Source organism: Trichomycterus rosablanca, chromosome 10 (assembly GCF_030014385.1).
Source record: "Trichomycterus rosablanca isolate fTriRos1 chromosome 10, fTriRos1.hap1, whole genome shotgun sequence".
NCBI classification, from domain to species: Eukaryota; Metazoa; Chordata; class Actinopteri; order Siluriformes; family Trichomycteridae; genus Trichomycterus; species Trichomycterus rosablanca.
The window spans coordinates 27,949,387-27,974,151 of record NC_085997.1 but is presented as its reverse complement, the minus strand read 5'-3'; the positions used below and the strand labels follow the sequence as shown (position 1 = coordinate 27,974,151).

At 38.7% G+C, this 24,765-nt stretch overlaps 1 long non-coding RNA gene across 2 annotated transcripts; it reads right to left on the bottom strand.

Annotated features, from left to right (window-relative positions):
• Nucleotides 1-2,015: 2,015 nt before the first annotated feature.
• Nucleotides 2,016-22,913, bottom strand: LOC134321079 (uncharacterized). Of its 2 annotated transcripts, none has more exons than XR_010013785.1 (4): nt 22,871-22,913; nt 14,696-14,810; nt 9,383-9,485; nt 2,016-2,185 (listed from the first exon to the last, which is right to left on the bottom strand). It is a non-coding gene; the product is annotated as an uncharacterized LOC134321079 (long non-coding RNA). The 2 variants fall into 2 exon arrangements; XR_010013786.1 differs by lacking the exon at nt 22,871-22,913 and adding an exon at nt 17,854-17,944.
• Between the last annotated feature and the right edge of the window lie 1,852 nt (nt 22,914-24,765).

Below are 24,765 nucleotides of genomic sequence, written 5' to 3'. Positions count from 1 at the left end.
TAGATGAGTGATCGGAGAAACATGCAGAGAAACAGATGGACTACAGTCAGTAATTGTAGAACTACAAAGTGCTTCTATATGGTAAGCGGAGCTGGTAAAATGTACAGTGAGTGTAGAAACAATGTTATGGCTGATCGGTGTATAATCCTATATTTATCTCTGAATATTGAGTCAAATTTGAATATTGCATTGTTGTTATTTTGACCAGAAAATTTTGGGACTAAGCTATTTTTAGAATTAAAAAATGATTCATACTTTTGACATACATACTGGTCAGTAGGAAATATTTGCTCGTTGTTTACATACTGAACTGTATTTTAACTATTTTTCCAACATGGTTTATGCTGTGTAGAGAGTTGTGGATTTTTGCTTGTTTTATTACGTTATATTCTTTCGTAGACCTTTGTATTTAAAAAAGAACTGTACAGTTAAAATGTACCGTGTTTGAAATGTACAGTTACATGATGTCTTCCTTATGCACTGAAGTTTGAATTACAGGAAATTAATTATGTATTATTTATTTTTAACGAACTGTACTTATGATAATGGACTGTACATGCACTTTATTTTTCTTAGTCATGCATGAAGGGTATGTTGTGAATTATAAGCCATGTGGCTACAGTATGTTGTCAGTGCATGACAGATTCTGATGTGCATCCATTCACATCAGCTAATGAAGAAAGATGTGAAATATATGCATGTAAATTTTATGTATGAAATGTGTTTAGAACATATCTGTTGTTTTTATTTTAGTGTTTAAATTTCTTTTAATTTTATAAAAAATAATCTGAATTTTTTTGATTAAAGGTGTAGCTGCTCTTACTAATTCTTCAGTGTTTAGTGGAAGAGGATTATAAAAAAATAAAGCAGACAAAAAAAACTTTTTAAAACCAAAATAGAACAAGTGTCATTATTTTAAAAAGTGACTTTAAAAAGTTTAATCTTTTTACACATGATCAGATTATTTAGCATGTTTTGTTAATTGTTCCTAAACTAACAAGATAGTGGCTACTGAAATTAGCTTACAACATTAGACTTCACATTATTTACTTCACATAGGGTGGCACAGTGGCTAAGTGGGTAGCACTCTCACCTCACAGCAAGAAGGTCCTGGGTTCGATCCCCAGGTGGGGCGGTGCGAGTCCATTCTGTGTGGAGTTTGCATGTTCTCCCCATGTCAGCGTGGTTTTCTTCGGGTGCTCTGGTTTCCTTCCACAGTCCAAAGACATGCAAGTGAGGTGAATTGGAGACACTAAATTGTCTATGACTGAGTTCGATATAACCTTGCGAACTGATGAATCTTGTGTGGTGAGTAGCTACTGTTTCCAGTCATGAATGTAACCAAAGTGTAAAACATGACGTTAAAATCCTAATAAACAAACATTCACTTCACATAAGATTAGTTTATTTGTTCTAGTACAAAAATCTAGTACCAAACCTAAATACCAAGAGCTAGTACCTCACCATCTGTAAGGTGATTAGGCACCAAACGTTTGTGGCTTTGTACAGGTTTAGATATACTGTAGATATTTTCTAAATTCGGTATACTAATGCTCCAATTTGATTATTTGAAATATATTAAATTAGGTTTTTATACAAATTACAATACAATCACAAAAGGTAATTGTCAGATTAATGAAAGCAGTTTTTGTATAAGGTGTCATTACATAGTGTTTGTTTCAGGTGACATCAGTGACTGTCAAGTCAAGTGAAGTCAAATTTATTTATATAGCGCTTTTTACAATGAACATTGTCTCAAAGCAACTTTACAGAATCCAGGACCAACAGACCAAAAACCCCTACTGAGCAAGCCGAGGGCAACAGTGGCAAGGAAAAACTCTGTTAAAATTACAGGAAGAAACCTTGAGAGGAACCAGACTCAGCAGGAAGCCCCATCCTACTTGGGTGGGTTGGAGGATCATTTGAATAAATAGGATTTACACAAATCATACAAACACAAAATTACATTTAACTGAATTTATAAATAGCAAAAAAATAAATAAATATTTGGAGTTCTTCTTTGTTCAGTCCAGTCTGTGATAAAGTCTGTTGTACGTTCTGGACATTTTTGGTGCAAACATGCCAGGGGCTCCATCTCATCTAGTAGGAGCAGCATTGCTGGCACTGTAGTCTCGACTTGCAGTCTTTAACCTCGAGAGGGTAAACAGGTTTCCGTCAGAACCACCTCGGGGTAAAACAACAGAAGGTGTAGTTACAATGTGAAATCGTTAAGAGTAAAATGTCAGTTTTACAGAGAGTAGCTTTAGACTCCGGCACCCCTAAATATTACAGCATAACTAAAAGGGAGAGCAAGCAGGTAACAAGGTCATGAACCCCCAAGCCTATATATATACAGTATATATATATATATATATATATATATATATATATATATATATATATATACAGTATATATATATATATATATATATATATATATATAAATTAATTTATTTATTTATTTATTTTATTTATTTATTTATTTATTTATTTTATACTGTGACGTAAATGCAATACTTAAATATGTTATATATGGTTTTTAGGCACTTTTTCAATATTTTGAGTAAATTTTACCTTAAAGCTAACTTTTTTTTAGTTTGGATGTGTGACAGCCAGTTTTTACAGTACCAACAACAGCTATTAATTACAAAAATGTATAAAAACTAATTTTTAATGCATATGGGTGATAGTGGAAGGTTACCACCATATCCACATAATTACAAACTAACAGCTACAAGTGATATAAACATCTTTTAGTCTAATATATTTTATTCTATTTAGTCTTTCTGGCTATATTTAGTATCAGTATAGTCCAGTGCATATAAGGATGGGTAATAAAATAATAAAAAAGAAAACTTAATTTGCATTAACTGTTCATGGACAAGCCATTTATTTACAAAATCAGTATTACTTCCTTAGTAGTTGTTTTACCACATGGAGGTGCTATTTGATCAGCCTTATAAATCAAGGTCATCAAACCTGAGCGTTAAAACGCACTACATGGCCAAAGTATGTGTGCACCTGTATGTTCAAATATTTTAGGGTATTTAGGACAGTTGTGGATATCGGTTAAGTATGTACAATAAAACCTACCAGAATTAAAGAAATCATTACATCTGGCTATTTTAATAGTGGAAAGTGTTGTATTATATGTGATTACTGGAGTCTCTCAGTTTTGACTAGGTTACCTATACAAAAAAACAGTGTGTGTGTGTGTGTGTGGCCCTGCAATTGTCTGATAAAGGGCTAATAGGGCAGTTGTAGCCTAGTGGTTCAGGTACTGGACTAGTAATTGAAAGGTCGCTGGTTCGCCGCTCAGATGGAGCAGCGGTAAAAACACACGCTGACACCAGAGCTGGGATCTCGAATACATTGTATTGAGTCTCAGCTCTGCCTGCCGGCCTGTTGTTCAAATAGGGGCCGAGCCATTAAGCCGGATAGGGACTCTTTCATAACTGATGCAACTATAACCTCTGCTGGCTGGTTGATGGCGCCTGCACAGAGGTGGGGAAAAGAGTGCGGATCAGGGTGTGTCTCTCCGTACACATAGCTGATCCCGTCTAGTGTAGGTGAAAAGATGCATTTGGCTGCTGCCCACGTGTCAGAGGGGGCGTGGGTTAGTTTCTTTTTCCTCAAATCAGAGCAGGGGCCAGCATTAGTGAAGAGTAAGCATGACGCAATCGGGCAATTGGATGCCCTAAATGTTGGGAGAAAAAGTGAGAAAATGCATAAACAAAATATATATATACAGTGTATCACAAAAGTGAGTACACCCCTCACATTTCTGCAAATATTTCATTATATCTTTTCATGGGACAACACTATAGACATGAAACTTGGATATAACTTAGAGTAGTCAGTGTACAGCTTGTATAGCAGTGTAGATTTACTGTCTTCTGAAAATAACTCAACACACAGCCATTAATGTCTAAATAGCTGGCAACATAAGTGAGTACACCCCACAGTGAACATGTCCAAATTGTGCCCAAATGTGTCGTTGTCCCTCCCTGGTGTCATGTGTCAAGGTCCCAGGTGTAAATGGGGAGCAGGGCTGTTAAATTTGGTGTTTTGGGTACAATTCTCTCATACTGGCCACTGGATATTCAACATGGCACCTCATGGCAAAGAACTCTCTGAGGATGTGAGAAATAGAATTGTTGCTCTCCACAAAGATGGCCTGGGCTATAAGAAGATTGCTAACACCCTGAAACTGAGCTACAGCATGGTGGCCAAGGTCATACAGCGGTTTTCCAGGACAGGTTCCACTCGGAACAGGCTTCGCCAGGGTCGACCAAAGAAGTTGAGTCCACGTGTTCGGCGACATATCCAGAGGTTGGCTTTAAAAAATAGACACATGAGTGCTGCCAGCATTGCTGCAGAGGTTGAAGACGTGGGAGGTCAGCCTGTCAGTGCTCAGACCATACGCCGCACACTGCATCAACTCGGTCTGCATGGTCGTCATCCCAGAAGGAAGCTGACGCACAAGAAAGCCAGCAAACAGTTTGCTGAAAACAAGCAGTCCAAGAACATGGATTACTGGAATGCCCTGTGGTCTGATGAGACCAAGATAAACTTGTTTGGCTCAGATGGTGTCCAGCATGTGTGGCGGCGCCCTGGTGAGAAGTACCAAGACAACTGTATCTTGCCTACAGTCAAGCATGATGGTGGTAGCATCATGGTCTTGGGCTGTATGAGTGTTGCTGGCACTGGGGAGCTGCGGTTCATTGAGGGAAACATGAATTCCAACATGTACTGTGACATTCTGAAACAGAGCATGATCCCCTCTCTTCGAAAACTGGGCCTCATGGCAGTTTTCCAACAGGATAACGACCCCAAACACAACCTCCAAGATGACAACTGCCTTGCTGAGGAAGCTGAAGGTAAAGGTGATGGACTAAATCCAATTGAGCACCTGTGGCGCATCCTCAAGTGGAAGGTGGAGGAGTTCAAGGTGTCTAACATCCACCAGCTCCGTGATGTCATCATGGAGGAGTGGAAGAGGATTCCAGTAGCAACCTGTGCAGCTCTGGTGAATTCCATGCCCAGGAGGGTTAAGGCAGTGCTGGATAATAATGGTGGTCACACAAAATATTGACACTTTGGGCACAATTTGGACATGTTCACTGTGGGGTGTACTCACTTATGTTGCCAGCTATTTAGACATTAATGGCTGTGTGTTGAGTTATTTTCAGAAGACAGTAAATCTACACTGCTATACAAGTTGTACACTGACTACTCTAAGTTATATCCAAGTTTTATTTCTATAGTGTTGTCCCATGAAAAGATATAATAAAATATTTGCAGAAATGTGAGGGGTGTACTCACTTTTGTGATACACTGTATATATAAAAAAAGAAAGGTCGCTGGTTCAAGCCCCACCACTGCCAGGTTGCCACTGTTGGGCCCTTGAGCAAGGCCCTTAACCCTCAATTGCTTAGACAGTATACTGTGACAGTGCTGTAAGTCACTTTGGATAAAAGCATCTACTAAATGCAGACAATGTAAATGTAAATAAATTAATTTGTGTGTGGTGTTGGACCTATCACAATCCTGATAAGGAATAATTAAAAATGAACTACTTAATTAGTAAATGAATGCTTTTGTTTAATAAACTTGTAACAATGAGCCAGCTAACAAGGGCTAAATACAAAATTTTGCTGGCTAGGAAAGTAATTTTATCACTGATGGATGGATGTCTCCACCTAAACCACCTAAACACAGGAAATAATCCAGCAGACAAGATGTGTAGTGTGCACTGTGGTGGATTGTATAGTGTTTCATTTAATCTTTCTTAATTAAAGTTAAAGCTGTGCATCAGCCCTCTGCTCTCTGGCTATCAAACACACCACCTAGCACTGAGATATGAAGGTTAATTACATGTATTTGCTCTATGTTTAGGCTTTTTGAATGGATGCTTGGGTAAGATATTTGGACGCTACATTAGACTAGAGAAATTGAATATTGACTTTCTGATGTGTATCAGTATACATTTAAAATGCTCTATTAATGATCTTCTGCATAAAAAGCTAATATCTGGCAATAGAGTGATGGCAGAATAAACAGTGTGTTTTTTTATCCACACATGGCCATGAGTTTCTACACTGATCAGCCATAACATTAAAACCACCTCCTTGTTTCTACACTCACCGTCTATTTTATCAGCTCCACTTACCATATAGAAGCACTTTGTAGTTCTACAATTACTGACTGTAGTCCATCTGTTTCTCTGCATGCTTTGTTAGCCCCCTTTCATGCTGTTCTTCAATGGTCAGGACTCTCCTAGGACCACCACAGAGCAGGTATTATTTTGGTGGTGGATCATTCTCAGCACTGCAGTGACACTGACATGGTGGTGGTGTGTTAGTGTGTGTTGTGCTGGTATGAGTGGATAAGACACAGCAGCGCTGATGGAGTTTTTAAACACCTCAGTGTCCCTGCTGGACTGAGAATAGTCCACCAACCAATAATATCCAGCCAACAGCGCCCTATGGGCAGCATCCAGTGACCACTGATGAAGGTCTAGAAGATGATCAACTCAAACAGCAGCAATAGATGAGCGATCGTTTCTGACTTTAAATCTACAAGGTGAAGAAACTAGGTAGGAGTGTCTAATAGAGTGGACAATGAGTGGACATGGTATTTAAAAACTCCAGCAGCGCTGCTGTGTCTGATCCACTCATACCAGCACAACACACACTAACACACCACCACCATGTCATTTACATTTTCAGCATTTAGCAGACGCTTTTATCCAAAGCGACTTACACAGTGAGCGGAACACAATGAGCAATTGAGGGTTAAGCGCCTTGCTCAGGGACCCAACAGTGGCAACTTGGTGGTGGCGGGGCTTGAACCGGCAACCTTCTGTTTACTAGTCCAGTACCTTAACCACTGAGCTATCACTGGTCATTGTCACTGTAGTGCTGAGAATGATCCACCACCTAAATAATACCTGATCTGTGGTGGTCCTGTTGGGGTCCTGACCATTGGAAAACAGAGTGAAAGCAGGCTGAAAAAAGTATGCAGAGATACAAATGGACTACAGTCAGTAATTGTAGAGCTACAAAGTGCTTCTATATGGTAAGTGAAGACATATAGAAGTATAAAACTCAGTAGTGAATGATACAACCAAGGACAGACAACACAGAATCATGTTAAAGAGTATTATAGAGTTAAGTCACTTCAAACAACACTAATAGAGCATTATTAACATTATTTACATTTCTGAACCTTGTAATAGCCAACAGTGTCATCCATTTGTCTTCCAGAATATACAGATAACCAATACAAATAAAAATGATGAGGATGACAGTGTTGACTTTAATAAAGAGAAAAATAAATGTGTGAGCAGACATTTGGAGTGATATAATGGTTCAGAGCACAATGCCCACACATGAAAAGTGGCATGGTTGGCACATTGCAAATCTAGGGCAGCTCATTTTAATTCTTGTCCAGTTGTATTCACAAAGCTGAATAAGCCAGAATGTGTGTAAATGAAGGAACAAAGATCTCCGAAACCAGATCTTTGGTCGACCTTGTGTACTCAGAAGTGAAATACAGTTTTTAGTATTTAAATATTATATCTTCTTCAATGGTCAGGACCCCTACAGGACCACCACAGAGTAGGTATTATTTGGGTGGTGGATCATTCTCAGCACTGCACTGACACTGACATGGTGGTGGTGTGTTAGTGTGTGTTGTGCTGGTATGAGTGGATCAGACACTCATACCAGCGTTGCTGGAGTTTTTAAATACCGTGTCTACTCTATTAGACACTCCTACCTAGTTCGTCCACCATGTAGATGTAAAGTCAGAGACGATCGCTCATCTATTGCTGCTGTTTGAGTTGATCATCTTCTAGACCATCATCAGTGGTCACAGGACGCTGCCCACGGAGCGCTGTTGTCTGGATATATTTGGTTGGTGGACTATGCTCGATCCAGCAGTGACAGTGATGTGTTTAAAAACTCCACCAGCACTGCTGTGTCTGATCCACTCATACCAGCACAACACACACTAACACACCACCACCATGTCAGTGTCACTGCAGTGCTGAGAATGATCCACCACCCAAATAATACATTATCTGTAGTGGTCCTGGAAGAGTCCTGACCATTGAAGAACAGCATGAAAGGGGGCTAACAAAGCATGCAGAGAAACAGATGGACTACAGTCAGTAATTGTAGAACTACAAAGTGCTTCTATGTGGTAAGTAGAGCTGATAAAATGGACAGTGAGTGTAGAAACAAGGAGGTGGTTTTAATGTTATGGCTGATCATGTATAAATAGTCATACAAGCCTGTTGCTTGTAACTCTTTGCATTTACATTATATAAAACCTATCGGCTAAATATTTAACAGTTTTGTTTTTAAATGATAATAAATAAAAACAAAAATACTAACATGGACTCTTGTTTTTAATCCAGTTTACACTGAGGTTCAGGTTGCCAGGTTATTTCTGAGTAGAGCTTTCAATGCATGAGTTCTCAATTTACATTAAATATACAGTATGTTATCCTGGGGCATTTTGTCAAACACACTTATTGTTTTCTGTAATATAAACATTTTTTTTTTTATTTAAAGCCTGCAATACATTTGGGACAGGGCCAAAATAGGAGTGAAAATGAATATAATATATGAATTAAAGCTGCATCATTTTCATACATTCCACAATAAGCAGGTGAATTGATATAGATGAGGGTATCATAATTGGGTATTTATGAGACTTTACAAGCAAAGATGATCATTTCTCAATCAAACAAGATTGCAAATTACTTAAGCATTTTGCCATCTCCTGTACATAATATTGTGAAATGATTTAGTGAATACTGAGGAATGTGTGTATGGCACACTTTTAAAAGTGTGTGACCTTTGAGCCCTCAGATGGCATTGCCTGAGACATCATCATGATACTGTGGTAAGTTTATCCACATTGGCTCAAGAGTTCTTGAAAACCATTGTCACTTAACACAGTCAACCTCTGCAACTAAAAACGCAACCAGAAACTCTATCAGTTCTATAAAGAAATAAATAAAGGTTCAAGAGAATTACAAAATCACAGATTCTTGATTTTACTGTATTTTGCAGAAATTGGGATTGTATATAATACCACTGTTAAATAGCATTCCAACACATACAATATGTACATATTTTTGCATATATTTTATATTGACTGAGGATTTTCATACTGATTTTAATACATCTGAGCTTATCAGATAAAAACAAGTGGCCAGTATTTTATTGTATATCCCATACATTTTGTATTTTGTTCATACATGCTTACTTTCTAATGAACATTTGCTAGAATCAGATTTCCTTTCATACATAATAAAACTGCATAAATTATCTGGCTAATAATTGATGTTGACAGTAGGCTCCCCTACCAGCGTGCTGGACTTGCAGAGGTAACTCAGTTAGACAGGTCTCCTGCTGAGCATGAACTGGGAGTTCATGCTTGGTTGGCTGCATATCTTCAATAGTGAGGCACTGCAAATGTAAACCCATCTTAGGAGTCTTACTGTGTTTGTTTAGCTAAATGTCATGTCTCTAATTAAATGTGTTAATTTAGCAGATTTTTTTTTCTGTTTTATTTAATGACTAACCTACTGGCTCTGTGAGCCATGCGTTAGGTCTTATCTCTGGCATTAAATACAGGCGGGTCACCATTTACATTTTCAGCATTTAGCAGACGCCTTTATCCAAAGCGACTTACATTACAGTTACAGCATACAGTCTGAGCAATTGAGGGTTAAGGGCCTTGCTCAAGAGCCCAACAGCAGCAACCTGGCAGTGGTGGGGCTTGAACCAGCGACCTTCTGATCACTGGTCCAGCACCTTAACCACTAGGCTACAGCTGGTGGTCTATTTAAAAAGAGTGTTCAGCACTATGCACGAGAGCTTTATTTCAATAAGTAATATGTACAACCCCAAATCAGAAAAAGTTGGGACAGCATTGAAAATGCAAATAATAATAAAAACACAGAGTTTCTTACATTTACTTTGACTTTTATTTGATTGCAGACAGGATGAACCTGAGATATTTCATGTTTTATCTGCTGAACTTCATTTCATTTATTAATAAACATCCATTCCTGCATTTCAGGCCTGCAACACATTCCAAAAAAAGTTGGGACAGTAAAGCATTTACCACTTTGTAACATTGCCATTCCTTTTCACCACACTTAAAAGACGTTTTGGCACCGAGGAGACCAAGTGATTTAGTGTTTCAGCTTTTATTTTGTTCCATTCTTCCTGCAAACACGTCTTAAGATGTGCAACAGTACGGGGTCGTCGTAGCATTTTTTCAAAATTCTCCACACATTCTCTATTAGGGACAGGTCAGGACTGCAGGCAGGCCAGTCCAGTACCCGTACCCTCTTCTTCTGCAGCCAGGCCTTTGTAATGTGTGCAGCATGTGGTTTTGCATTGTCTTGTTGAAAAACGCATGGACGTCCCTGGAAAAGATGACGTCTTGAAGGCAGCATATGTTGCTCTAAGATCTCTATGTACTTTTCTGCATTAATGCTGCTATCACAGAAGTGTAAATGACACAGCCCCATACCATGACAGACCCTGGCTTTTGGACTTGTTGCTGATAACGGTCTGGATGGTCATTTTCGTCTTTGGTCCAGAGCACGCGGCGTCCATTTTTTCCAAAAAAGACCTGGAATACTGATTCATCTGACCACAATACACGTTTCCACTGTGTGATGGTCCATCCTAGATGCCTCAGAGCCCAGAGAAGTCGATGCTGCTTTTGGACATGGTTAACATAAGGCTTCTTTTTTGCACAGTAAAGTTTTAAGTGGCATTTGTGCATGTAACTCCGTATTGTAGTGCTTGACAAAGGTTTGCCAAAGTAATCCCTCACCCATGTGGTTATATCAGCTATTGTTGAGTGGCGGTCCTTGATGCAGTGTCGTCTGAGGATCGAAGATCACGGGTGTTCAGCTTAAGCTTGCGTCCTTGGCTTTCATGCACTGAAATTCCTCCCAATTCCTTAAATCATTTAATGATATTATGCACTGTAGAGGAAGAAATATGCAAATCCTCTCCTATCTTTCTTTGAGGTACATTGTTTTTAAACATTTCAATCATTTTCTCACACATTTGTGGACAAACTGGAGATCCTCTGATCAACTTTGCTCATCAAAGATTCAGCCTTTCCTGGATGCTGCTTTTGTACCAAACCATGATTACAATCACCTGTTGACATCACCTGTTTAGAATCACATTATTGTTTAGTTTTTTCACCTCATTACTAGCCCTAAATTGCCCCCATCCCAACTTTTTTTGGAAAGTGTTGCAGGTCAGAAATGCAGGAATGGATGTTTATTAATAAATGAAATGAAGCTGAGCAGACAAAACATGAAATATCTCCGGTTCACTGCATTTTTATTTGCAGTATTTCCATACTGTTCCAACTTTCTGATTTGGGGTTGTATTTTGAACTTTACATTTACTTAGTACACTTGTTTTTTGGTCCTGTCTCTTCACTATTTTCGTCCAAAAAATGTCCCCTTTATGTATTTATTAAAGGTCTTTGTATTCATCACACTGTTTCTGTTTGCACTGTGTATATTGTAGTGTCATATCTGAAATGACAATAAAGCTTAGATCTTAAACTCCTACAATCATATTAGTCATTGTTTAAAAAGCAGGTATAGGTGGAAGACAACATTAAGACAATGTTCTCCGTCTTTGCCATCTGCTGAGCGAGAGGTGGAAAAAAGCTTCATGACATAATAACTGATGTTCCCTCTTTTTTCTCTGCATGCTCCGAGGCTTAATTAACAGCCGATCTGCAGGTTCCCAGCACAGCCTCTCAACCACAAACTCTCCACTTAGGCTGTAATGACTGATGAAAATTCCATCACAAAACAGACAGAAAATCTATTTAGAACACTTGCTTGTGTGGGAATGCACAACTATATGCCTTGTAGAGTGTACCTACACATCCTTAACAGTCCTACTAATGTGTACTTTAATAGAAGAAGTAATTAAATATCCGGTAAAATAAAAGCTTAATCAGTATTTTTTTATTTATAAGAAAATAGTGAGTGATATGGGTGGCACGGTAATGTAGTGGGTAGCAAGAATGTTCTGGATTTGATTTTCAGGTGTAGCGGTCTGAGTTTCCATGTTTTCCTGTGTCTGCATGGGTTTCCTCTGGGTGCTCTGGCTTCCTCCTACAGTCCAAAGACATGCAGTCAGGTTAATTGGAAATACTAAGAGTACTTAAAAGTCCCTCTAGGTGTGTGTGTTGGACTGCAGGGGTGGCTCGTTTCTTAGGGCGATCGGGCGACGCACCACCAAAGGGCGAAAGGGAAGAAATTTTTCTATCACAGCTGTGACTGTTCTGGAGTCAGTCTTGCCTCGGAATATCGTAGTCCAATCAGCGTCGAGGCAGGAGCCACCACTGTTGGACTGGCAGCCTGTCCAGGGTGTTTTCTGCATCTCACCCAATGAATCACACCTGGCAGGTTTGCACCTAAGCTCTATTTTGTTTCTTCTCTAAGTTTCTCCTTTAGTTTCCTGCCAACTGTGTTGCATGAAGTGCTGGGATTCTGCTTCAGGCTGCAGCTTATGCTTTTTTGACTTATTCGCGCTGTCTACAACCAACTATCTCTCTTTCTCACTTTGAATGACCTTCACGATCCGTATCAGTCTGGCTTCAAGGCAGCACATTCTACAAAAACAGCTCTTGTGGCTGTTACTGAGAAGCTTCATGCAGCCGAAGCAGCCAAACTGTCATCTGTCCTCATTCTTCTTGACCTCTCTGCAGTCTTTGACACAGTAAACCACAACATTGGAGTAACCGGTTCGGCATGGCAATGGATGGCCTCCTATCTGAAAGGGCGCTCCTACCAAGTGTCATGGAGGGGATCTATATCCCCTCCATGCACTCTCTCTACCAGTGTTCCTCAGGGCTCTGTACTTGGCCCACTTCTATTCTCTATCTACAACCGCTCTCTGGGTAAGGTCATAGCCCCCCATGGCTTCTCTTACCACTCCTATGCAGATGATACTCAGCTGATTCTGTCATTTCCTCCATCAGACACACAAGTCTCAGCTCGCATCTCAGCATGTCTACGAGATATCTCACAATGGATGTCAGCTCATCATCTAAAACTCAATCCCAGCTAGACAGAGCAGTTACTTATTTCTGGAGATCTAGTCATCTCTCTTGATGACTCCCAGATCAGACCATCTGATAATGTAAGAAGCCTTGGTGTTGTCCTGGATAACCAGCTGACCTTCTCTTTTCATGTAGCCAACAAGACAAGATCGTGCCGGTTCCTCCTCTACAACATCAGGAAGATTCGTCCATTTCTCTCCATGGAAGCCACTCAGATTCTTGTCCAGTCACTTGTAATCTCACGGTTGGACTACTGCAACTCTCTCCTGGCAGGAGCTCTCATGTCCACTATTAAACCCTTGCAGCTCATTCAAAATGCAGATGCTCGCCTGGTTTTTAACCAACCTAAACACAGCTACATCACCCCATTTCTCTGTTCTCTTCACTGGCTTCCTGTAGCTGCACACATTTAGTTTAAAACACTGATGCTCGCCTACAAAGCCAAAAATGGACCAGCCCCAAGTTGCCTTTGTGGTCTAATCAAACCCTGCTCTGTACCACGCAACCTCCGAGCCACTAGTCTCGCTCGACTAGAACTACTTTAATTCTAACAGGTTTTAGCAGATTTGTGTTCTTGAACTGTTGTCTACTTAAACTAGAGTAAGGTAATGTTTACTATGAAAGCACTTCTGTAAGTCGCTCTGGATAAGAACGTCTGCTAAATGCCAAAAATGTAAATGTAAATATATTCCTTGGGTTTATTTATTTATACTTTTACTTCCTTTTGTTTTTCTGGCTTTTAAGCCACAGTTCTGTTTTGCATTGATTGAATTTCAGCACTTGGTTTCACTCTCAAACAATGTATGTGTTTAACCTGTGTAAGTGTACATTGGTTTGAATTGTGAGATTTTCCTGCTGATTTTCTTCATTCATATTTCAGCATGGAACAGAGCAGAAACACTTTTGGAGCAGCGAATCCCCACTGTAATTTAGGCTGCTCGGTTAAGCTCAGTACAAATAAGTAGATTGAATTTGATGCTCCTGTTGGCTGGTGAAGTGGAGAGAGCGTTTTAACAGAACTTAATCACCCATGTAATGTTGGTCTCTGACGCACATTGTCTTCAGCACACTGGAGATTTTTCAACCCTTGCCCAATCCTTATATTCGTTGTATTACGTTTATCTAGACCTTCACATCAGCACTTCTATAACACATTTAGACACATTTATTTAATCCCAGAATCGAATGAATTGAAGTTATGACTAAAGCTTTACCACGCTCACTATAGAGGTTGAAAGGCTACAGTTAAAGCTCAGTGTAGGTTAATAATGGCTATTCTGACACAGTTATGACTACATTAGCTGCAATATTTCGTTTGTGGTTCATTTAAATATATATTGGAGGGGTCACCAATTTATCACAGGGCAACACACGCTCTGGTACACCTACAGGCACGAGTTGCCAATCCATCTAGAGCAGCAGTCCCCAACCTTTTTTGCACCATGGACCAGTTACATATAAGATATAATATGATGGACCGGCGGGGCTGGGAGGATTTAAAATACAATTATACGATGAGCATAATAAAAAACACAAACTGCACAACAATACTACTCACCAGTGATGGAAAATCAGTGGCAACCCTGAGCTTTTTTCACTGCAACAAGATGCTCCCACCTGAAGTGTGTTCCTTATGTCCAGTCTACTCCATAACTTAGTTTTGGTTGGCATCACTGCACACACAAAGATAGGATGTAGGAAATGGAAGCAGTGTTTCATTGTTTTTGTTTGTTTGTTTATTAGGATTTTAACGTCATGTTTTACACTTTGGTTACATTCATGACAGGAACTGTAGTTACTCATTACACAAGGTTCATCAGTTAACACAAGGTTATATCGAACACAGTCATGGACAATTTTGTACCTCCAATTCACCTCACTTGCATGTCTTTGGACTGTGGGAGGAAATATACTGTATATACAGTGGGGTTAAAAAGTATTTAGTCAGCCACTGATTGTGCAAGTTCTCCTACTTAGAAAGATGAGAGAGGTCTGTAATTTTCATCATAGGTACACTTCAACTATGAGAGACAAAATGAGAAAAAAAAATCCAGGAAATCACATTGTAGGATTTTTAAAGAATTTTTTTGTAAATTATGGTGGAAAATAACAAAAGTTCAACTCAATACTTTGTAACATAACCTTTGTTGGCAATGACAGAGGTCAAACGTTTCCTGTAAGTCTTCACCAGGTTTGCACACACTGTAGCTGGTATTTTGGCCCATTCCTCCATGCAGATCTCCTCTAGAGCAGTGATGTTTTGGGGCTGTCGCTGGGCAACACGGACTCCACAAATTTTCTATGGGGTTGAGGTCTGGAGACTGGCTAGGCCACTCCAGGACCTTGAAATGCTTTTTACGGAGCCACTCCTTCGTTGCCCGAGCGGTGTGTTTGGGATTATTGTCATGCTGGAAGACCCAGCCACGTTCCATCTTCAATGCTCTCACTGATGGAAGGAGGTTTTGGCTTAAAATCTCACGATACATGGCCCCGTTCATTCTTCCCTTAACACGGATCAGTCGTCCTGTCCCCTTTGCAGAAAAACAGCCCCAAAGCATGATGTTTCCACCCCCATGCTTCACAGTAGGTATGGTGTTCTTGGGTTCTTCTTCTTCCTCCAAACACGACGAGTTGAGTTTTTACCAAAAAGTTCCATTTTGGTTTCATCTGACCACATGATATTCTCCCAATCCTCTTCTGGATCATCCATATGCTCTCTGGCAAACTTCAGATGGGCCTGGACATGTACTGGCTTAAGCAGGGGGACACGCCTGGCACTGCAGGATTTGAGTCCCTCTCGGCGTAGTGTGTTACTGATGGTAGCCTTTGTTACTTTGGTCCCGGCTCTCTGCAGGTCATTCATCAGGTCCCTCCGTGTTTTTGCTAACCGTTCTCATGATCATTTTGACCCCACGGGATGAGATCTTGACCACAAGGGAGATTATCAATGGTCTTGTATGTCTTCCATTTTCTTACAATTGCTCCCACAGTTGATTTATTCACACCAACCTGCTTGCCTATTGTAGATTCACTCTTCCCAGCCTGGTGCAGGTCTACAATTTTCTTCCTGGTGTCCTTCGACAGCTCTTTGGTCTTGGCCATGGTTGAGTTTGGAGTCTGACTGTTTGAGGCTGTGGACAGGTGTCTTTTATACAGATAACGAGGTCAAACAGGTGCCATTAATACAGGTAACGAGTGGAGGACAGAAGAGCTTCTTAAAGAAGAAGTTACAGGTCTGTGAGAGCCAGAAATCTTGCTTGTTTGTGGGTGACCAAATACTTATTTTCCACCATAATTTACAAATAAATTCTTTAAAAATCCTACAATGTGATTTTCTGGATTTTTTTTCTCATTTTGTCTCTCATAGTTGAAGTGTACCTATGATGAAAATTACAGACCTCTCTCATCTTTCTAAGTAGGAGAACCTGCACAATCAGTGGCTGACTAAATACTTTTTGACCCCACTGTATATATCCTTTCCGTGCAGCCCGGTAATAAATGACCCACGGACCGCCCGGTGGTTGGGGACCACTGATCTAGAGTATATTGTATGATTACATATGCCAGTAACATCTATAACTCACTCCTTACTCTTACAGACAGTAAGGAGGATTGAACCTTTGTCCCCTGGAACATTGCTGCTGTGTGGCACAAATTGGGTCATCGTGCCAATTTTATTTTATTTAATTACAATTTTTACCAATATTTGCTGGTATTATATTACCCCAAAATATTTTTTCACTTGCTAAAACATCACTGGTTGACATTCTGTGTATTTAATATCAGTTAAGTGATTAGCTAATGATGATTTCATTTAAAGTACACATATACTGTAATAAGGCGGCATGGTGGCTCAGTGGGTAGCACTGTCACCTCACAGCGAGAACGTCCAGGGTTTGACTCCCAGGTAAAGAGGTCTGGGTCCTTTCTGTGTGGAGTTTGCATGTTCTCCCCATATCTGCATAGGTTTCCATGGTAATCTCTGGTTTTCCCCCACAGTCCAAAAACATGCTGCCAGGTTAACTGGAGCTACAAAAATTGCCCTAGGTGATGGACTGGCCACCTGTCCAGGTGTTTCTTACTATTCGACCAGTGAACTGTACCCACTACAACCCTGAATATGATGAAGCAGTGGTAAAATAGACAATAAATCAATACATCAATAAATGTACAGTAATTGGTAATAGTTGCTGGCTAGATAGGGTTTCATCTAACACATAAAATAATGAAAATAAAAACTGTAAATAAAGATGTGTGTGTGTGTGTGTATAGTGGATAAAGATGTGTGTGTGTGTGTGTGTGTGTGTATAGTGGATGTGTACAGTGTGTACATCATTGTCACAGCTTCTTATTTTCCTGTTTCTTTTCATGCACAATTGTTGACAGAACTTTAAATATTACAATAATTTAAAATCCTTTCTGATGTGTATGAGTGTTTTCATGCGTGTGACACACTCACTTAAACATCTTGTGACTGCTATACTCACTATAAATTGGGTTAATCTTATTTGGGGTGATGAGGTGGTTGGCTTTCATGGTAACAGAAGGATAAGAGCTTTATCATGGACCTTCACTGTGTCCAAATCATAAAAATACTTAAAATTTCTTACAAATTAATATTAAAAAGGCTTTATAGTAATATACACTGATCAGCCATAACATTAAAACCACCTCCTTGTTTCTACACTCACTGTTCATTTTATCAGCTCCACTTACCATATAGAAGCACTTTGTAGTTCTGCAATTACTGACTGTAGTCCATCTGTTTCTCTGCATGCTTTGTTTCATGCTGTTCTTCAATGGTCAGGACCCCACAGGAGCACTACAGAGTAGGTATTATTTGGGTGGTGAATCATTCTCAGCACTGCAGTGACACTGACATGGTGGTGGTGTGTTATTGTGTGTTGTGCTGGTATATGATGATATATCATGGTATATCATATAGCAACTGTATCATGATTAAATGCACACATTCAGTAATGTGATGGTAGTGGTGTGGCAGGGTTTTAAGTCACAACATTTAGTCACACAATGTTTTGGTACTAGCATTTATTTGGTCCTCATGCTGGCAATGCTAAAAGACTCTATGTGCAAGTTCTACACCTTGATGATGCAACAACACATCTAAGCCAGAAACACATTCTAAAATGCAAGATTATATACTGTGGGGGTCCAGGTTCTTTGTGTGTGGAGTTTGTTTGCTTTCCCTGTGTCTGCATGGGTTTCCTCAGGGTAGGACATTAAGAGAAGAATCTGACAGCAACAACTCCAAAATATCAGTCAAAAATGACATTAATGACCAACACAATATTAGGAAGGTCATCATAATGTTATGCCTGATCGTTGTATATATACTTATTTTCTTAATTCTGCACTTTGTATAGTTGGTTCCTATTTTTACCTATTGTATGTGTAAGCGCCAGTGGATTGCAGCTTAATTTCGTTGTATTCTGTGCAATGACAATAAAACCATTCTATCTATCTTATTATCTTATAGAGAAGATTTAATGGTAATCATTCAGAGGTCTGTTTCCAGCTTTGTGGAAGCACTTTCTAATAAGTAACCTAATGGACAAAATCACTCCATGAATCCAGTGTGGACGAACTTAAATGATCTGCACAAACTCTTCTCAAAGTTTTTAACTCAACCCTATTCATTATGTTTGCAGTATGAATGCTGATGTGCAGGTCTTATCACCCAGCATCAGTATCCGACCTCACTTTTGCTTTTGAGGCTGAATATACAAGGATTTCTGCAGTCACATTTCTAAATGTAAAAAGCATTCTCAGAAAAGCAGAGGCTGTTATATATTCAGATAAACGACCTGTTCTCCTGGAATGCGCTGGATTATCAGCACTTTCCTTTTTTCCCATGAACACTTAATTCTTTCTATTATTTTGGTATATCTTTCTTGATGCCACTAAAACTTTGCTGTAACCAGGTGTTTCTGTTCTTGAGGATTACCAGCAGTTTGCTCAGGCTTGACAACTCTTCATTCTATGATGATGTCTTAAAAAATATTGATCTAACTGTATCATGATTAAATGAACACATTCACATTCAGTAATGTGATGGTAGTGGTGTGGCAGGTTGTTTAGTCACAACATTAAGTCACACAATGTTTTGGTACCAGCATTTACAGTAGACCCTTGACTTACGAATTTTATTGGTTCCAAAGGGCTGTTCTTAAGTTAAAATGTTCGTTAGTTAAACCTATTTTTTCCATAAGAAATAATGTAAATAGAATTAATCCGTGCCAATGCTAAAAGACTCTATGTGCAAGTTCTACACCTTGATGATGCAACAACACATCTAAGCCACATCTAAAACACAATGATATACTGTGGGGATCCAGGTTCTTTGTGTGTGGAGTTTGTTTGCTTTCCCTATGTCTGCATGGCTTTCCTCAGGGTAGGACATTAAGAGAAGAATCTGATAGCAACAACCCCAGAATATTCAGCAGCTAAAGTCAGCTAAAGTCATTACATTTAACAAAAATGTCAAGAATACAGCCTCATTGTGCTCCCAGAGTTGTTTTTTGTGGTTTGTTTATGGGATCAGCCAACACCCCCTCTATTCTGATTGGACTGTTTGTTTGTTTGTTTGTTTGTTTATTAGGATTTTAACGTCATGTTTTACACTTCGGTTACATTCATGACAGGAACAGTAGTTACTCATTACACAAGGTTCTTCAGTTCACAATGTTATATTGAACACAGTCATGGACAATTTAGTGTCTCCAATTCACCTCACTTGCATGTCTTTGGACTGTGGGAGGAAACCGGAGCCTGATTGGACTGTAGCCAATGATCCACAGTTGCTCCTCGTTTCAGGTAAAAAGCATAAGGTATTAAAGGGAGCAGCTGTGGATCATTTGGTAGAGGCTGATTCGGGTTCCTAGGTTTGTCATGCTTTTGACTTTGTCATGGTTTATTGATTGAGAATTTTTATGTCTTGCTCATGTTTAGAAGTCTTGTTTGGTGTTATCTTAGCTTAGGGTCTAGAATAGTTTAGTCAGGTTTCATGTGTGTTTAGCAGTTACCAGTCAGCGTAGCACTTAGCTTAGGTCATGTATTGGTATGTCTTGTCTTGTGTAACCCTGTCTTGTCTCTTGTTATTATTAAATACATTGTTTAACATCTCTGTGTGTGTGTCTGGCCCTTGTCTCTCGCATTAGCCCATTTGTTACCAAAAATTTGTATCACTGGTTCTCAAATCATTCAAATATGTTAAAAAGAGTAATTAATAAGGAATGTAATGTACCGCTACGGTAACTGTGTTACATCACTTGGTTTGCAGGCTTCAAATTTAAAATTTTAAACATATCTGCCATCTAGCTCAGTGCTTTAAACTGAACATATAGCAGCCACAGTCACATTTCAACTACTCATGGTAAGTGAAAAGATTAATTACAAGGTATTTAAATCTGTCAGAGTGATTGATTTTTAATTCAATTTTTGTGAGCTAATCCATCAATACTACACTGATCAGCCATAACATTAAAACCACCTTCTTGTTTTGATGCTCACTGTCCATTTCACTTACCATATAGAAGCACTTTGTAGTTCTACAATTACTGACTGTAGTCCATCTGTTTTTCTGCATGCTGTTTGCCCCCTTTCATGCTGTTCTTCAATGGTCAGGACTCTCCCAGGACCACTACAGAGATATGTAGTATATGCAGACAATTTCCAATTTCTTCTAATTATTATTATTATTATTATTATAAGCAGGTCCTATATGCTTTCAGGGAAAAATGGTTAGGTACCTGGAAGTGCCTAGAATTGTGTCACAAATGCCTGGAATTCATACTTCTGATTATTTTTTAAAGGTTTCTAGGGTTTATGTATTGATCACTAATTTGCTTAAATCATGGACTATTTATTTTGATGTAGATCTTTTTAATTGTACTGGCAAACATTTAAATGTTAAGCTTTTACCATCTTGTTTAATGTGTCTAGATAATCTGAGAGGAAAGTTTATTTCCTCTTTAGTCAATTACATGTAATAATCTTTTCTTATTATTTTGCTGGAAATTGAATCTTCTCATCTAACCTCAGATAAAAAACATCAATGGGGCATGGACAAGTTGGCATGGAAACCTAGTTGTTAATACATGCTTGACTTGCTGTGCTTTAAATACAACAGATTGGGGACCTTTCAGTATACCCTAGTGCAAGCACATTTTTAAATTTCAATTAGAATGCTAATACAATCATATCGAACAGCATTGTACTGTAACTAAATCTAATGAAACATGACTAAAAAACACACATAACACGCATATGGGTGTTTACCATGTGCACAAAACACCACTAAATGTCCAGAAAACTCAATGACAAACTTGTATTATTATACACTTTTATTTAAAATTAAAGCTTAATAAAGGTGACTACACAATGTGAATTTTAACTGCTTTAATAATAAAGATCTTAGAAGATTTAAACATTAGAAAAATGTTCTAGTCATTTAACCAACACTAACAACAAAGTAATATGCAGTTTTGTTTACTTGGCTTTCCCTTATATATTGTAGTAACCATTTGCATTAGCTGAAAAGAACTACACTGTTCATTGCATAACCACATTTTTCTATATCTAAAAAAGATGCACATTTCTGATTATGCATTTTTGTCTTACTGAAGTATTTCAGTAACCCGGTGGCTAAGTGGGTAGCACTGCACAGCACTCGCCTCACAGCAAGAAGGTCCTGGGTTTGATCCCAAGGTGGGGCGGTTCGGGTCCTTTCTGTGTGGAGTTTGCATGTTCTCCATGTGTCCGCATGGGTTTCCTCCGGATGCTCCGGTTTCCTCCCACAGTCCAAAGACATGCAAGTGAGGTGAACTGGAGACACTAAATTGTCCATGACTGTGTTTGATATAACATTGTGAACTGATGAACCTTGTGTAATGAGTAACGACCATTCCTGTCATGAATGTAACCAAAGTGTAAAACATGACATTAAAATCCTAATAAACAAACAAACAAACTGAAGTATTTCTGCTCAATAAACAAACGTCACACAAATTAAACCTAATTAAAAAAACAATTCTGTATGATATAATTTATTATGTCCTTTCATTTATTACCATATTTTTATAGTATAGTATAGTAGTATAGTATAGAGTATTGTATATTGTATATATAAAATAAACTGTTAAATATAAAAATATAAGAAAAAAAATATGACATACAATACATAATTTACAAATATGGCTCAGAGCCATGATTATTGATGTTATCAGCATGAATTGCATTTATACATTTATGTATGTACTGTAGATATATATGTATATGGGTGATTCTTCAATTGCGGGCATTTTTTACCATCTTAACTTTTGAAAAATAAAATTAGTAATAATTTAGTTTTAATTATGTCAAGATAATGCTTACATGCTTTAGAGCAAAGACTTAATGATGGCTACAATTTAGCTTATATAGAATTTTAATATTTCATATTTATTTGCGAAGTGGCATAGCAAAATGTCATTATGTGTTGGTAATGACATGTTGCGGTAATGACAATTTTTACTTTTTTAAAGAAAAAAACTAGATAGACCATGGATTTGCTAAAGCTAGTCAACAGCTAGTACAAGATGCACTTTAAATACATATAAATAATGTGTAAATTTCTTTTTTTTTTTGGTAAAGTACTGCCATATTGATGTAAATGGTAATGACGCTGAATAAATATACTCTATGATCAGGAGGAATACATGATTAAATTACTCACATTTCCAGACATTAAAATGTCAATCTTCTCTCATGGCTGGCATGTGCTTCCTTGCGAGTCTTTGTTTCCATGGTTACAACATAAACAAGTGTTACCTTCAAATGATTCCTACAGAAACCATACACTGTTGCGGTAATGACGATAATGCTGACAGTAATATATTGCTCAAAAATATGCATAGGTTGTACAAATATGAAAAAAAAAATTACATTTTGTTTCTTTTTAAGTTATTATAAAACTCATATTGTGATTTTTATAATGAATTGATCACTTTTTAGCATTTTATTAGAGCAGAGAAGTTTTAAAGTCTGGGTTGGGGACAAGGCCAAAGTAGCAAAATATTGATGTTTAAATCATCATAAAAAATGGAAATCATAATTATTTTGGTATGTAATTTTTTTTTAGTGATGCAATGAATGATCTTTTTAATACCTAAAATATTTGTTTTGTAATAAAGTATTTTTAACACAAATTTATAACCTAGGGACGTAAAAGTTCCCCCAACTGAAGAATCACCCATATACAAGTAAGTAATATACAGTATAAGTGGATAGATAACAAAATAATAGATTAAAAAATAGTGGTTGATACTTGGGAGTCTTTCGTTTGAAACCTGATTTTAATTTTTCAACAAGGTGTAGAAAGCCTGTGAGTGGAGTGCAGTTTTCTCTTTTGGGTTTTACTGTTTTCTGTGTGACGGTAAAACCTGAACTCGGTTGTCTCTTTAAATCAGAGCTGCATTGGAGACGTGGCCTCGGGTGCACACGGGAACGAACCATTATTTTCTCCCTCCCTCCCTCCCTCCCTCCCACTCCGCAGTACCCCCCGCATAACGAGCAACCTGCTTTTGGTTAAGCCCACTTCGTAAGGCAAACTGTTCCTCATATCCTGAAGAAGGGACAGTGAAATCCAGCGGAAATTAAACTCTTGATCGTTTTGATTTATTTTCTCAGCGTTTCTTTGACTCGCAGTGGCGCTGCGCTCTTCATCACTGCTCACACTCATCACTTCACTGCTCACTGATACTGATGCGTAAAGGAACCTTTCCGCAACAGTTGCTCTCATCACACTGGGTAAGATTATTTAGAGGAAATACACCATTAATCTTGTAAGACTTTGTTACTAATCGTAATAGAAAAACTGCAGAAAGATACGTTTTAACCTACTAAACAGATCACTTTTTATTGGACTACTTTGCGCATGTAATTATTCCATAGCCTGTCATTTTGGGTGGTGGCTTTGCTTGCTCACGCAACAGTATAAAGCAGAATACCCTGGACTAGTAGCGTCCACAGTGTTCTCGTTTTAAAATTAATTGCATTGGGGATCTTTGGCGTCATCACGACGTCACATCGCTCGCTTTTTCTCTCACAGCGCCTGATCTAGCTTTAAATGCATCATCTCGTCATGATCGTGGCGTAAATCCATTTGTTCCTACTCACTGTCTCCAGCAAGACTAAATGAGACACAGGCTTTTTAGCGCACATCGAGGATCAGTTCGCATGAATTGATCACATTTTCCTTCCTCCGTGCACACACACAGATAGCGTCGGTGTAGCTGCTGTAATGAATGAGTCCTCGCTTCATGCTGCTCCTCCACGTGTGCAGCGGATCCTGCAACTCATGATCTACTGCGGCACGTCCCTGCACTCACGTTGGACTTCAACTTTCAAGAACTGATGGTGAGTCCATTGTGTTTTATTGTTCACGTGAAACTAATCGGAGTCTATGGCAACTGACTTCTTTTAGGTTCTTGAAGACATTTCACCTCTTATCGGAATGGTTTCTCTTAGGTTCTTGAAGACCCTTCTTAGGTTCTTCAGCACACCTTTCTAATCAGAGGTAAAGCATCTTCAAGAACCTAAAAGAAGTCCAGTCGCCTTCGACACATGCTT